Raw genomic sequence first — 11,992 nt, 5'->3', positions numbered from 1 at the left:
GATTGCTTGCTCCACGCTGTTTCCTCTACTCTTAGTGCCTTACATTTGTAATGTGCTATTCATGAACCAATAGCAATATGTGATTGTTAATAGAAATCCACACTTTATTCAGACCCTCCTGTGAAAGTCCTGATGTACAGCCTCTATGGGAGGCTCCAAATTTTTCAAAGCAAGATATTCTCATCTCTTCAAGAAGAAAGGCATCTTTGTCTGTTCATTTTGTGATGTATAGGTTATAAGTATAGCCATTTCTAAAATTGTGCCATCACTCAAAAGAACTAATTAAAGCAAGTTAATTTTAGAAAGGGAGATATATTAAGGAAAAGCTCTTGCTCAAAAGCATACAGATCAGCATCAAGGTAAGGACTTCCCCTCTCACCACTCCTTCTCAACATTGTACTGGAAGTCCTAGCTAATGCAGTATGAAGAAAAAAGGAAATAAAAGTATACAGGTTGGGAAGGAAGAAATAAAACTGTATTGCTTCATAGATGAGATGATTATTTATATGAAAAATCTGAAAACCAAAACCAAAACCAAACACAACTCCCGGAACTAGTAAGCAATTATAGCAAAGTTTCAGGATACAAGATTAGCATACAAAAGTCAATCACTTTCCTGTGTACCATTAATGAACAAATGGAATCTGAAATTAACAACACATTATCATTTACATTAGCATCTTCCAAAATGAAATACTTAGGGCATAGATTTTATAAAATATGTACAAGACCTAAAAGAGAAAAACCAAGCTGTGATGAGTGAAATCAAACAAGACCTAAATGCACGGAGAGGAATCCCATGTTCATGGATAGGAAGACTCTTATCATCAAGACATCAGTCCTTTCCAGCTTGGTCTAGAGAGTCAGCACGATCCCCATCCCAATCCCAGCAAGTTGTTCTGTGGGTGTGGACAGCCTGATGCCAAAGTTCAGACGGGGAGGAGGCGCAGGCCCAGAATCACCCACAAATACTGAAGAGAAGGACAAGGTTGGACGTCTGGCACCGCCCGACCTAAAGACTCTCTGTGAAGCTACGGGTGTCCAGACGGTGTGTTGTTGGTGACAAAGTAGACCAATGTCCATGGATCAGAGCATCAGGCCCACGTAAATACAGTCGACAGATGTTTGACAGAAGAGCAAGACACTCTCTTTGGCAGGTGGTGCTGGAGCAGCTGGACATCCACTTGCAAAATAATGAATATAGAGCCAGACCTCAGGCCTTCACAAAAGTTAACTCAAAATATATCGCAGACCTAAATGTTAAACATGAAAGTGTAAAACTTCGAGAAAATAAAATAGAAAGTGTAGGTGACCAGGGGTTGGCAGGGGGTTTCTATATAGAACACCAAAGGTACACTTTATGAAAAAAATAACGAATAAACTGGACTTCATTAAAGTGACTCTGTGAAATATAATGTCACAAGAACGTAAGATAAACCACAGACTAGGTGAAAACATTTACAAAACACACATCCAGTAAAGGGCTGTTATCCAAAATAACCAAAGAACACTTAAAATTCAACAATAATAAAACAAACAGCCTGATTTAACAATGGCCAAAAGACTTGATGAGAGACCTTGCCAAAGAAGATATATGGGTGGCAGGTAAGCATTTGAAAGGATGTTGAATATCATACGTGATCAGGGTATTGTAAACTAAAAGAACGATGAGATGTTACTTCACCAACCAGAGTGGCAAGATCCTAAACAGTGACAATAGCAAATGCTGGTAAGGATGTGGAGCAACAGGGACTCTCATTCGTCCCTGGTGGGGATGCAGAATGGTTGAGCCAGTTGGGAGGCAGTTTAGCAGTTTCTTACAAAATATGATTTAGCGATCACACTCCCCGGTATTTGCCCATATGAATCAAAAACTTACATTCCCACTAGAATCTCGTGTTTATTCGTAGTTACCACAGCTTGGAAGTGACCAGGATGTCCTTCCGTCGGCGCATGGATAAATAAACTGTGATCCATCCAGACACTAAATATCATTTCTTGTTAAAAAAGAAAGAGGATCAAGCCATGAGAAGACAAGGGCCATCCTAAATTCGTAGTGCTAAGCGAGAGAAGCCAATCCGAAAAGGCTGCATAGACATGATCCCAACCATACGACGTTCTGGAAAAGGCAAAACTGTGGAGACAGTAGAAAGATCAGTGATTTCAGGGGTTGAGGGGAGGGAGGGGTGACTAGGGAGGGAGCACAGAGGATTTTTAGGGCAGCGAAGCTACTGTGCATGGTTCTGTGATGGTGGATGCACCATTTGTCATTACACATTTGTCCCAACCCATAGAGGGTACAGGCCGAGAGTGGGGCTTGTGTGAACTACGGACGTGGGGTGATAATGGTGAGTCAACGTGGGTTCACCTGGTGTGGATGCGGGTAGTGGGGGAGGCTGTCCTGGAGGGGGTGCAGGGTGTGTGGGAACTCTCTTACTTCTCCTCAATGTTGCTGTGGAAACTGCTCTAAGAAATAAAGTCTATTAGTAAGTAAAAGACTCCAGGAAAAAAAAAAAAAGTGTGCTGGAATTTCCATTTGGATAATGTCGTATAATAACTTTACAAAGTCACACATTCTTGAGCGATTGTTCTCAAGGATCTTTTTTTGGGGAGTGTTTTGTCTAGCCCACTTTTCTTCTTCCCAGTAGAAAGGTTTTCCTCCCTAAATCTGCTTAGAAGGATAGTGAATTAATTGAATTGCTTTATTTATACTGTCGTGTTCACTTGATGACTGCCCTGTTTTTTTAGAACTCCTGAAATAACTTAGACAAATTAATTAAGATGACAAGTTGAGCATGAATATTACATTTCCTTTTTAGAATCATGATTTGGGTAGACTGTAATTTGAATTTACTGCATTTTAATTCCTAAAATACTTTTTCAATCTCTGGGGAGGGGAAAAGCATCTTTTCAGGGATCCGTCCTTGTCTTGAGCTGCTAGATTTTCGGCCGTGGACGCGTCTGTCTTGAAGAGGCTCCAGGGCGGGTGGGGACAGGGAGGCCTACAGGTGGCCCCTGGTGCCAGCAGCCCCTGCTGCGCCTTCTCTTTGCAGGCCACTGAGCTCAGCCACCTCCTCCTGCAGGGAAAGGACGTGACAGGAGCCTCTGAGCCTGGACCTGGACCCGAGTGTCAACCCAGGCTTCTGGGGGTCCGAGGATCTGCAAACGCTCTGTGACGTTTGGGCAAGCACCACGGTGGCTCCTTTCACCCGAGAAGCTGACGGCCCCAGCATGTCAGTGAGCCCTTCAGAGGAGGCAGGAGAGGGACAGGGACCACCCCTCACCGTCCTCTGCGGGCAACACCTGCGGAGTCCCGCGTCCCTCTCGCGTGCGGGCTTCTCCTGGCTCTGGGTGGGGGGTGATGTGATGGCGATGGTGGTGGGGGCCCGACTCAGGCTCCACGGGGGCTCCCGCCCGCAGGCTCCTGCTGCTGCCTCTCCTCTCAGGGCAGTCACCTCGGTGGCATTCGACGGCGGTCACCAGGTGAGGGGGTGGCATGAAAACCTTCGTCGCTCTGCTTCTGTGTGAGGGACGAGGTGATTGCTGCCCACTGCGTTCCGGCCCCACGAGCCCCCACAGAAGCCACGCGGCATCTTGAGGAACTGGCCTCGAGCCAGCGGCCTTGCTCAGGGACGGCCACTGCGGAGGGAGGCAGCTCTCAGGACCCCTCCCCGCCGTTGCCCTGGGGGCTCCTCTGATCCAGCACAGCGGACCTGGGCCCCTTGTCCATGCAGCCCTGCACGTGCACACACCCCCACGTGTGTCTCGCTCTCCCAGTCCCGTGGGCCATGGGGCGTGAGTCCCTGGGACAGGTCCTGTCCTGCTGGGTGTCGCGCCCCAGCGCCAGCTCTGACGCTCAGGGGTGCACAGGGCCGCCGCCCAGCCCCGGGTTCCACGGCGGCTCCTGGCCCCCTGCAAACTGCTGTTCGGCTCTCAAAGTCTATTCCATTCCTGCTGACGGTCGATTGTTTTTAAGATTCACGGCCGTGGGGAAGGAAGCCTGTAGTTGGAGAGCAGACCCGTCCTGGAAGATGCGGCCCTCGGGCGCTGCATGCGGGCCTCTGTGCGCAGCCGCGCCTCCTCCCAGGCCTGGACGCTCCCCTGCCGTCTGGCTTCCGCTGGGCCCCGTAGGAGCTGTGGGGGGGCCAGGACAGAGTGTGTTCTCCACCGCTGCACGGGGCCTTTGCACCTGCCCCCACTCCTGTCCCCACTCCTGCCCCCTCCTGCCCCCTCCTGTCCTGGACCTGTCCCTACTCCTGCCCCCACTTCTGTCCCCTCCTGTCCTGCACTTGCCCCTGCTCCTGCCCCCACTTCTGTCCCCTTCTGTCTTGCACTTGCCCCTGCTCCTGCCCCCACTCCTGCCCCCTCCTCTCCTGCTTCTGCCCCCACTCCTGCCCCCTCCTACCCCCCTGCACAGGCCCCCCTGCACCTGCCCCACACCGGCCCTGCTCCCCACCCCCAGCTCCTGGCCCCATGGTTCTCTCCCCCAGGGTCTCCCCTCGAGCTCCGCCCAGCAGAGGTGACAGCCCTGCTGGGATGGTCTTGGCCTCCCCACGCCCGCGGAGCAGACCCCTTTCTGAAACCTGCGATTGTCCCCATTTGCACGCGCAGGTGCACACCAGGCGAGCGGGACAGGGCTTGCTCGCCGTGCTCACTGGGGCTGGCACCCTGGCCGGCAGGCCCTCTGCGCCTCGTCCTTGGCGGTGGCAGCCCGGTGCCAGCCGTCCCTCGCCCGGTCGCCCGGCTCCCTTCTGCCCGGGGCCTTTCCTGCTCCGGTCGCACGGGTCTGGCAGCAGACAGCTCGGGCGTCAGGGTGCACCTCGACTCGTCCACGAGCGGCTGGGGCGCGTGGGTTGCTGGGAGCCCTGTTCTACCCGCAGGTCTTCCTTCCTCGGTTTGTAACCGGAATTGCGAAAATCTCATCAAAGAGAAAGAGAAGCACTTTCAGCTTCTAAATTAGGGAATTTATGGTAATAAATCAAGACTGCCTACTGTAATAATCATAGAAAAACATGATAATATGATTTACTCTTCAAAGCATTTCTAATATAATACTAGAAAAATTATATTTCAGCTAATATCTGGTTAGCCTGTTGTGAGTGTATGAAAATATCTCTGGAAATATTAATATATACTGCCAGCTTCAGCTAATTAGAGAAATAGTTTTAGGAGGAACGGCCTCCTGATAATTTAATCATGGTGCGGTCTTTGCAGAAAATTATGGTATTTGTTATTAGTTCCTTCTGATTTTCCCAGGAATGAGAAATCTGATATCATCTCTTACCACGTGAGCCCAAAATCAAATTTTATGTAATTGTGAAAATGGTTCTGATCTGAATGCTCTTGAGCCGGGTTCCGGGGTCCTCCCCGTCCCGCAGACCTGCCGGGGGGCGTTCTCGGGCTCCCCCCAACCCCGCTGGGCAGCTAACCGCTGCGGGCCGCGACCGTCGCACCGACAGCTGGGAGTCAGGAACCTCTCAGGAAGGGTTTCTTGTGCTTCGACCTCAGGAATGGTCTTCTCACCAAGACGTTTTGGGACTATTTTTTTAAAAAATTACGTTAATCACAGCATTTTTTTCAAAGTAAAAAAGTGGGTTGAGCCCGAGCGTGTCCCAGCTGTGACCAGATGAGGGGCTGCACCCCGCGACCCACGTCCAGGGTGATCGCACGCAGGCTCTAAGGCGGGGGTTTGCTGAGTTCTTACAACAGGTGTGGTTATAACTTTAAGCGAAACACGCAGAAGTCAGTCATTTGTATTAACGTGACCTCGGTTTTGGGAAAACCATCTGGGCCAGAAGAAGGGGGAGGGAATATTTCAGCCCAGGAGCACCCGTGCGGTCCGGGGGGAGCCCGGCTTGCAGGGCGACGTGTGGGGACCCAGCTCTGGTTTGCCGCCGCCGCCAGCGGGACCAGGTGGGCCAGGCGTGGACGAACATCAGCGCGGGTGGGAGGCGAGGTCCAAGTGTGGATGCATCTCCCCAGGGTGCTCCTCACCCTATGAACCGGGAAGAAAGACAAGAGGAGAAAAAGAAGCTTCTGGCTCCGAGCCGGGGAGGGGGCGCAGCCGCTGCTGTCTGCCCTCGGGCCGGACCCAGCCCCACCCAGCCCCACCCCGCGTGGGCAGCGGGAGAGCCCGAGCCGGGGCGCAGAATCACAGACGGCCTTTCTATGGTTCCCGTGTTCTAAATCTTTCCGTAGCAGGTGTAACTTGGGTAATGGGATGTTTGCCCCTTGCTGACATCCCAGCCCTAAGGCCCCCTGGATCGGATGTGGGGACGGGGTTCCCAGCAACGTGACGCAAAGCCCCGCCGGCCACCCGCTCCTCACTCCCGTCCGGCAGGGACGCCCGTCACTACGGCCCGTGCGGCTGATGGTAGGTGAGGGGCAAGCCCCAGACTCCATCCAGGGTCTGCTTTCTAGAACTCTCCATCTCTAGTACCGGCTGACTGAGACCGAGCTCCCCCAACAGAGCCTGGGACACGGGCCTGAGCTGGGTTATCAGGCAGGTACTCGGGGCCCCGGAGAGCAGGAGTGAGACGGGAAATACAGATGCTACCACGCTGTGGCCGTGGGTGCCGGACTCCGTGGGGCCTCTGACGCCCCGTCTGGTTGGGGGCCTCGGGGGGAGCCCGGGCCACGGTGGCCCTGTGTTCGCGCACACACACGTGCACCTCCTACAGGCGACCCCCTGCCTAGTGGGAGGTGAGGGGCTGAGCCTGGGGTGTCGGGGGCCCAGTGCACAGCGCATCAGGGCAGGGCAGGCCCGGCCGCTGTGGGGGCGGGAGCTGGAGGTGTCCGAGCGCTGCAGAGGCATCCCCCCCCCCCCATGGGACCCGCACACCGGGGGGTTGGCAGCGTGGGCTGCTGTGCACCCCGCAGAGGTCCCGGCGTAGGGGGAGCGGGCAGGGGCCTTCGTGCAGGGGAGAAGCCCCTGCCTCTGGGGACAGGCACGCCGGCGCCGCTGAGCCCAGCCCGCCCTCCCCTCCTCTGGCCCAGGCAAGGCTACCAAATCCTCCTTCCCCCTTGGGCGCGGACCTGCCTCTCGAGCTTTCCGTCACCTCTACCTCCCATACCAGACGGGAGAGGTGGCTTCTGTCCTCTGCTCCCGCAGCTTGTTTCTGCATAAACGGTCATCACGTTAGATCCCAGGTACACACACGTCTGTTTTCCTCGCAGGCGGCGGGTTTCTCGTGGATGGAAACTGGACCTTCATCCTCTGAGCGCCCGGCATCTGGCCCAGCGGCCAGTCCAGCCAGACGGTAGCTGCTGCACAGAGGTAAATCGCCCTGCGCGGTCATGATAGAGAAATCCGTGCTTTCATATGAATAAGTACGCAGGACCCGTAAATATGGGCGCGTGTGTGTTCTGTGCTCCTGCCCACCTACCGTCCGTGTCGCCGTCCGCCTGGGACTGCAGGACGTACACCCTGGCCCGTGTTCAGGACGACAGGACAAAGATGCGCTGCTGGCGTGACGTCCCCGAGAGCCCCAGACACGACCAGTCCTTCCTGCCCCCGGATCAGGACTTTGAGTCTCTCTTTTTTTTTTATTTTTATTTTTATTTTTATTTTTATTTTTATTTTTATTTTTTATTTTATTTATTTATTTATTTTTTTAGGACTTTGAGTCTCAATCATCTTTTTTTTTTTCTTTAAAGATTTTATTTATTTATTCATGAGAGACACAGAGGGAGAGGCAGGCTCCATGCAGGGAGCCCAACGCGGGACTCGATCCCGGGACTCTGGGGTCACGCCCTGGGCCCAAGGCGGCGCTAAATCGCGGAGCCCCCCCGGCTGCACAGCTGAGCTTTTTCTGAAGGTGCCGGTATGTACATTTCCCCGGGGAAAATCTCCCAAATTTGATCAGATTTGTGAAATCCTCCATGACCCAAACGAAGCTGAGAAATGCTGCCTCGAGGCTGGTGTCCAGGTTATGCCCATCCCCCCGCCCCCCCGCCCCCCCCCCCAGGGATCCGTAGTGAGTAAATTGACATATTTTACTGTTGTCCCCTAAAGGAATGAGGACACTTCCCTGGAAGGAGGCAAACTTTACTTTTTGGAACACGCGACCCCTGGTGGCAGCACATTTTCATCGCAGATCCGGACTTTTGAACAGTGACCGTATTTGGAAAAAGGACGGAGCCAGTGGCTTCAGCGGCAGCGGCAGCAGGGCCTGAGGGGTCCCCCAGAGCCGTGGGGCGAGGCCAGGAAGGATGGCAGGCCCCGGAGTGGGCCGGCCCCCACGTCGCCCTCGCCAGCGCCCGGCCAGAGGCAGAGGCATTCGCATGGACTCAATTTGTTGAAAAAATCGTGTTCTTTGAAAAAACACTGCCAGCGCTATCCTTATGGTGTTGAAATTCCGGCCTTAAAACCCCATGTACAGGCACCCGAAGACTCTTTTTCTGGCCGAGCTTGCTGCCCGTTCTGGATCCTGCCCGGGGCCACACGCGCACAGACGTCGTGATCACCCCCAGGGCGCCTGACGGGACCCAGGAAGCCCTGGTCCCCCGTGGGGGCCGGTTGTGGAGGCTGCGCCGAGCCCCCGCCCTCCAACTGCCTCTCAGGACGGCGCTGCTCACGCAGGAGCCATCCCGAACCTAAGACTTTAGGGAAAGGGAAGGGGGCTAACGTTTGCTTGTCATGGGGAGGGCGGGTGGGTGGGGCGGAGGGTGCTGTCACTGTGGGTGGCTCACGGCGGGGCCCACCCGGGGACTGCGGCTCCCCCGCCAACCCCACTGGAGCTGGTTGTGAGCATCACCCCCGGGGACCCACACGGCCCTTAGGGAGTGAGGGCTCCCGCCTGGCATCGCAGCCCCCACCCCTGGAGCTGGTGCTGCCCCGTGGTGGTTGGTGACCCGGGCAGGTGACCCCCCGAGCCCCGACACAGCAACACAGCAAGGGAGCCGCGTGGCTGGCGGGGCGTGTGGTCACATCCTCCGAGGCGGGCCCTCGGGGAGGCCGTCTGGGCGCGGGGAGCCCTGTCCCCAGGGCTCGGGAGGGGCTGCGGGGGGCGAGGGGCAGGCCGGCCGGCTCCGCGGGAAAGGGGAGGCCAATGCTACCGTTTCTTCCAGAAGCCGAGCAGGATGAGCTCCGAGAAGAGACCCCCGAGCTTCGCATCTGATGAGCGTCCAGCGCGAAGACGACATTGCTCCCCCGCACGTCTCCACCCCAGGGCAGTCCACACGCACGCGGCTGTTTCCGGCGAATCCTCGCGTTCCACGGGGCGGGGGGGGCTATTGCTCCAGGTGCAGAAATAGCGGCGCGGGTACCCCGTTCTCCTGGGTGACAGAGCGGCGCAGACAGGGCCCGCGGGTGAATCAAGAGCAGGTGAGTGACCGTGGGGCCTTGTCCCCCGAGTGGGCGCCTCACCGTCTCCAGAAGCAGACAGCTCTGCAGACTCGAACCCGGGGCTGCGCGGCCGAGCTGGGGCGCTGGGGCCGCCGGGTGGGGGCGCAGACCTGTTCCCAGCGCCCAGCCGGGCCAGGGCTCCGGACGGAGAGGGGGATGCCCCCGCCTCCACGAGGCCATGCCTGCCCCTGGGCCCGACGGGCGGCCTGCAGCTGGCCGGCCCCCAGTCACAGTCCACGTTGCTTCCATGTGGCTCGGCGTCCCTTCCTGCGTCCCCCACAGTCACGGGTCCAGGTTCAGAATCCACTGACGCCTGACTCCGTGGGAAGGCACCAGGCGGAGGCCGCTCCTGCAGAAGTGGAGCATCTTCGGGGGCTGTCAGGTGCTGCCCGGACCCCTGCCTTGTGTGCAAGCCCCAGGAGGGTCTGGAGGCCCCACGGCCCCTCGCGTGGGCCCGTGGCCACTCCCCGGTGTCAGGAGCTCCGCCTGCTGGCACAGGGTCATGTGTGTGGCCCCCCAGGGTGGAGGGCCGGAGCCTGGTCTCCCCTGGGGCCCTTCGCGTGGCCCCCGTGCCCCTCGGGCTGGCTCTGACCCTCCCCGAGGTGGTTCTTTGGCAGCACTCGCCGGGCGACCTAGGTCAGAGGCGCCGGGCCTGCTCCTGGGCCGTCTCTCCCGTGTCTCTCGGGAGGGGTCTTGGCCGGGCCGTGTTGCACCTGGTTGTGCTCCCACCGACACCTGCTCCCTCCTGTGCCTGCTGTGTCCGGGGCTGCATCCTGAGCTCCTGACTCCGGGCGGCCCCGAGACGTCGAGGGTACCGGGGACAAATACCTACTGATCGAAGGATGGACGCACAATCCACAGCGACCAGCCCAGGACCAGCCCCTCACCCGGGGCCAGTCGGAAAGCAGCTGCGCCCCGTCACACTCGGCGGAGGGCAGCCCGGGGTTGGCAGCAACTGGTCCGGGAAGCCTCACGGCCGCCCCTGTGTCGTGAGCCCCAGAGACCCAGCACCTGCTCGGTCCCGACGTCCCCCCTGCCCGTGGCCGCCACCGCCCGCACGTGGCCCAGGGGCAGAGGTGGCCGCGGGGCCGGGGGAGAGCCGGGTGTGTGGGCCTCTGGGTGCGCGTCGGGGGTCGGAGAGGCGGGGCTCCGGCTCCGCTGCAAGGCCCCTTCCCCTCCGCGGGTATAACGTCGGTTCTTGGCTGTTTATGCCTCTGCTTTTGAGAAAATCAATAAAACGTAGGGGACGTATATTTAGTGGCGCCCTTATCTCCGCCCGCAGATAAGGCCGGTGCGTGTGTCTGGGTTGTTCTGGTTTCCTGCGAGTCTGTTATGAATTTTCTCTTGTGTCGCGGTGCCGGAACCATCCAAATGTCTGTGAACGGTGGCATCAAAATGATGGTTCTAGAATATTGACTCTGACGTCCTGCAGGAAATCAGGTATATGATCTCTTCTGCGGAGAACGTGCTCTCCCGCTACCGTTGTAGAAGCCGCGGAGACGCTGCCATCGACCTCGTTGGCTCAGACTCAAGGGGGCCGCGCAGAGGCCGTCGGGAGGTGCAGGGGCCGCCCAGAGCTCCTGCCGTGGGCCCGGAGCCCAGCCGTGCGCAGGTCCCCACCCCTCATGCGGTCCTGCCATGCTCCGCCCGGGCCTGGCATCCCTCCCGGGTGGGTGCTCCCTGCCATCCCCCCCGGCCCCCCCCGGGTCTTCTAGAACCCTCCATCTCACCCGGTTCCCAGAGGGCAGGACGGACACACTCGGACCATCTGCCTTGTCTGGGGCAGGGGCCCGCCCCGCTTTGCTGTCTCCCCCTCTCTGCGGGCGGTGACCCCGACCCCGACACGCGGCCCACGGCCCCTTCCCTGTTCCCTGCTTGTTTTCATGTAGGGCTAGTGTCACACTTTCCATTTCTTGATTTTATTCTTTTAAAAATTTAATTTTATGTGAGACCTCCCTGTCCTGCGCTCTTGGCACAACGCGGCGCTGTCGGCTGTCGGTGTGACGCCGCACAGCGGAGCTCCGGGACACGCTCATCCTGTTCAACGGAAACTCTGCACCCGCCGGTCGGGGACCGTCCGGGTCCCCTGTCCGCACCGCCCGGCCCTGCCCGGCCCGGCTTGGGCCCTAGGAGTCTGTGTTAAATCCTTCCTGCGCGTGGCATCACTCACCTGTCCTCCCTGAGGACAAATGTCCTCAAGCCGCTGAGGACTTGCCCGGGTCTCTGGAGCGAGGACCTGTCTGGGGACGTTGTGGGCTCGCTCCCCACCAGCAGGTCCCACACCGGCGTGTGCGAGGGGGTCTCAGGAGCGCCCAGGCCGGGGTGAGCCAGCGAGAGGCAAGAAGCGAACCAGGTGAGGGGCCCCCACCGTGGGCCCCTGAGCCCAACCTGCGGGGCCTCCGCAGGGACTCCCAGGAGTGCGGGGCTGGCAGACTGGCCCCCTTCCCTGCCCTGCTGGCCCAGGGTGGCCCCCGGAGCACTTGCCCCTCGGGCCTCTATCCTGCCCCGCATGTCCCCAGAGAGGACCCTGGTGGGGACGGGAGCTGCTGCCCGGTCCTGGGCGGCGAGCCCCGAGGGCCTTGGGGGCACTTGTAGGCTTCCCTGCGCTGCCCCGGGACGTCTGAAGGACCTGAGCAAAGACGGGAG

Source organism: Vulpes vulpes, chromosome 15, assembly GCF_048418805.1.
Source record: "Vulpes vulpes isolate BD-2025 chromosome 15, VulVul3, whole genome shotgun sequence".
NCBI lineage: Eukaryota > Metazoa > Chordata > Mammalia > Carnivora > Canidae > Vulpes > Vulpes vulpes.
This window is presented reverse-complemented; position numbering follows the sequence as displayed.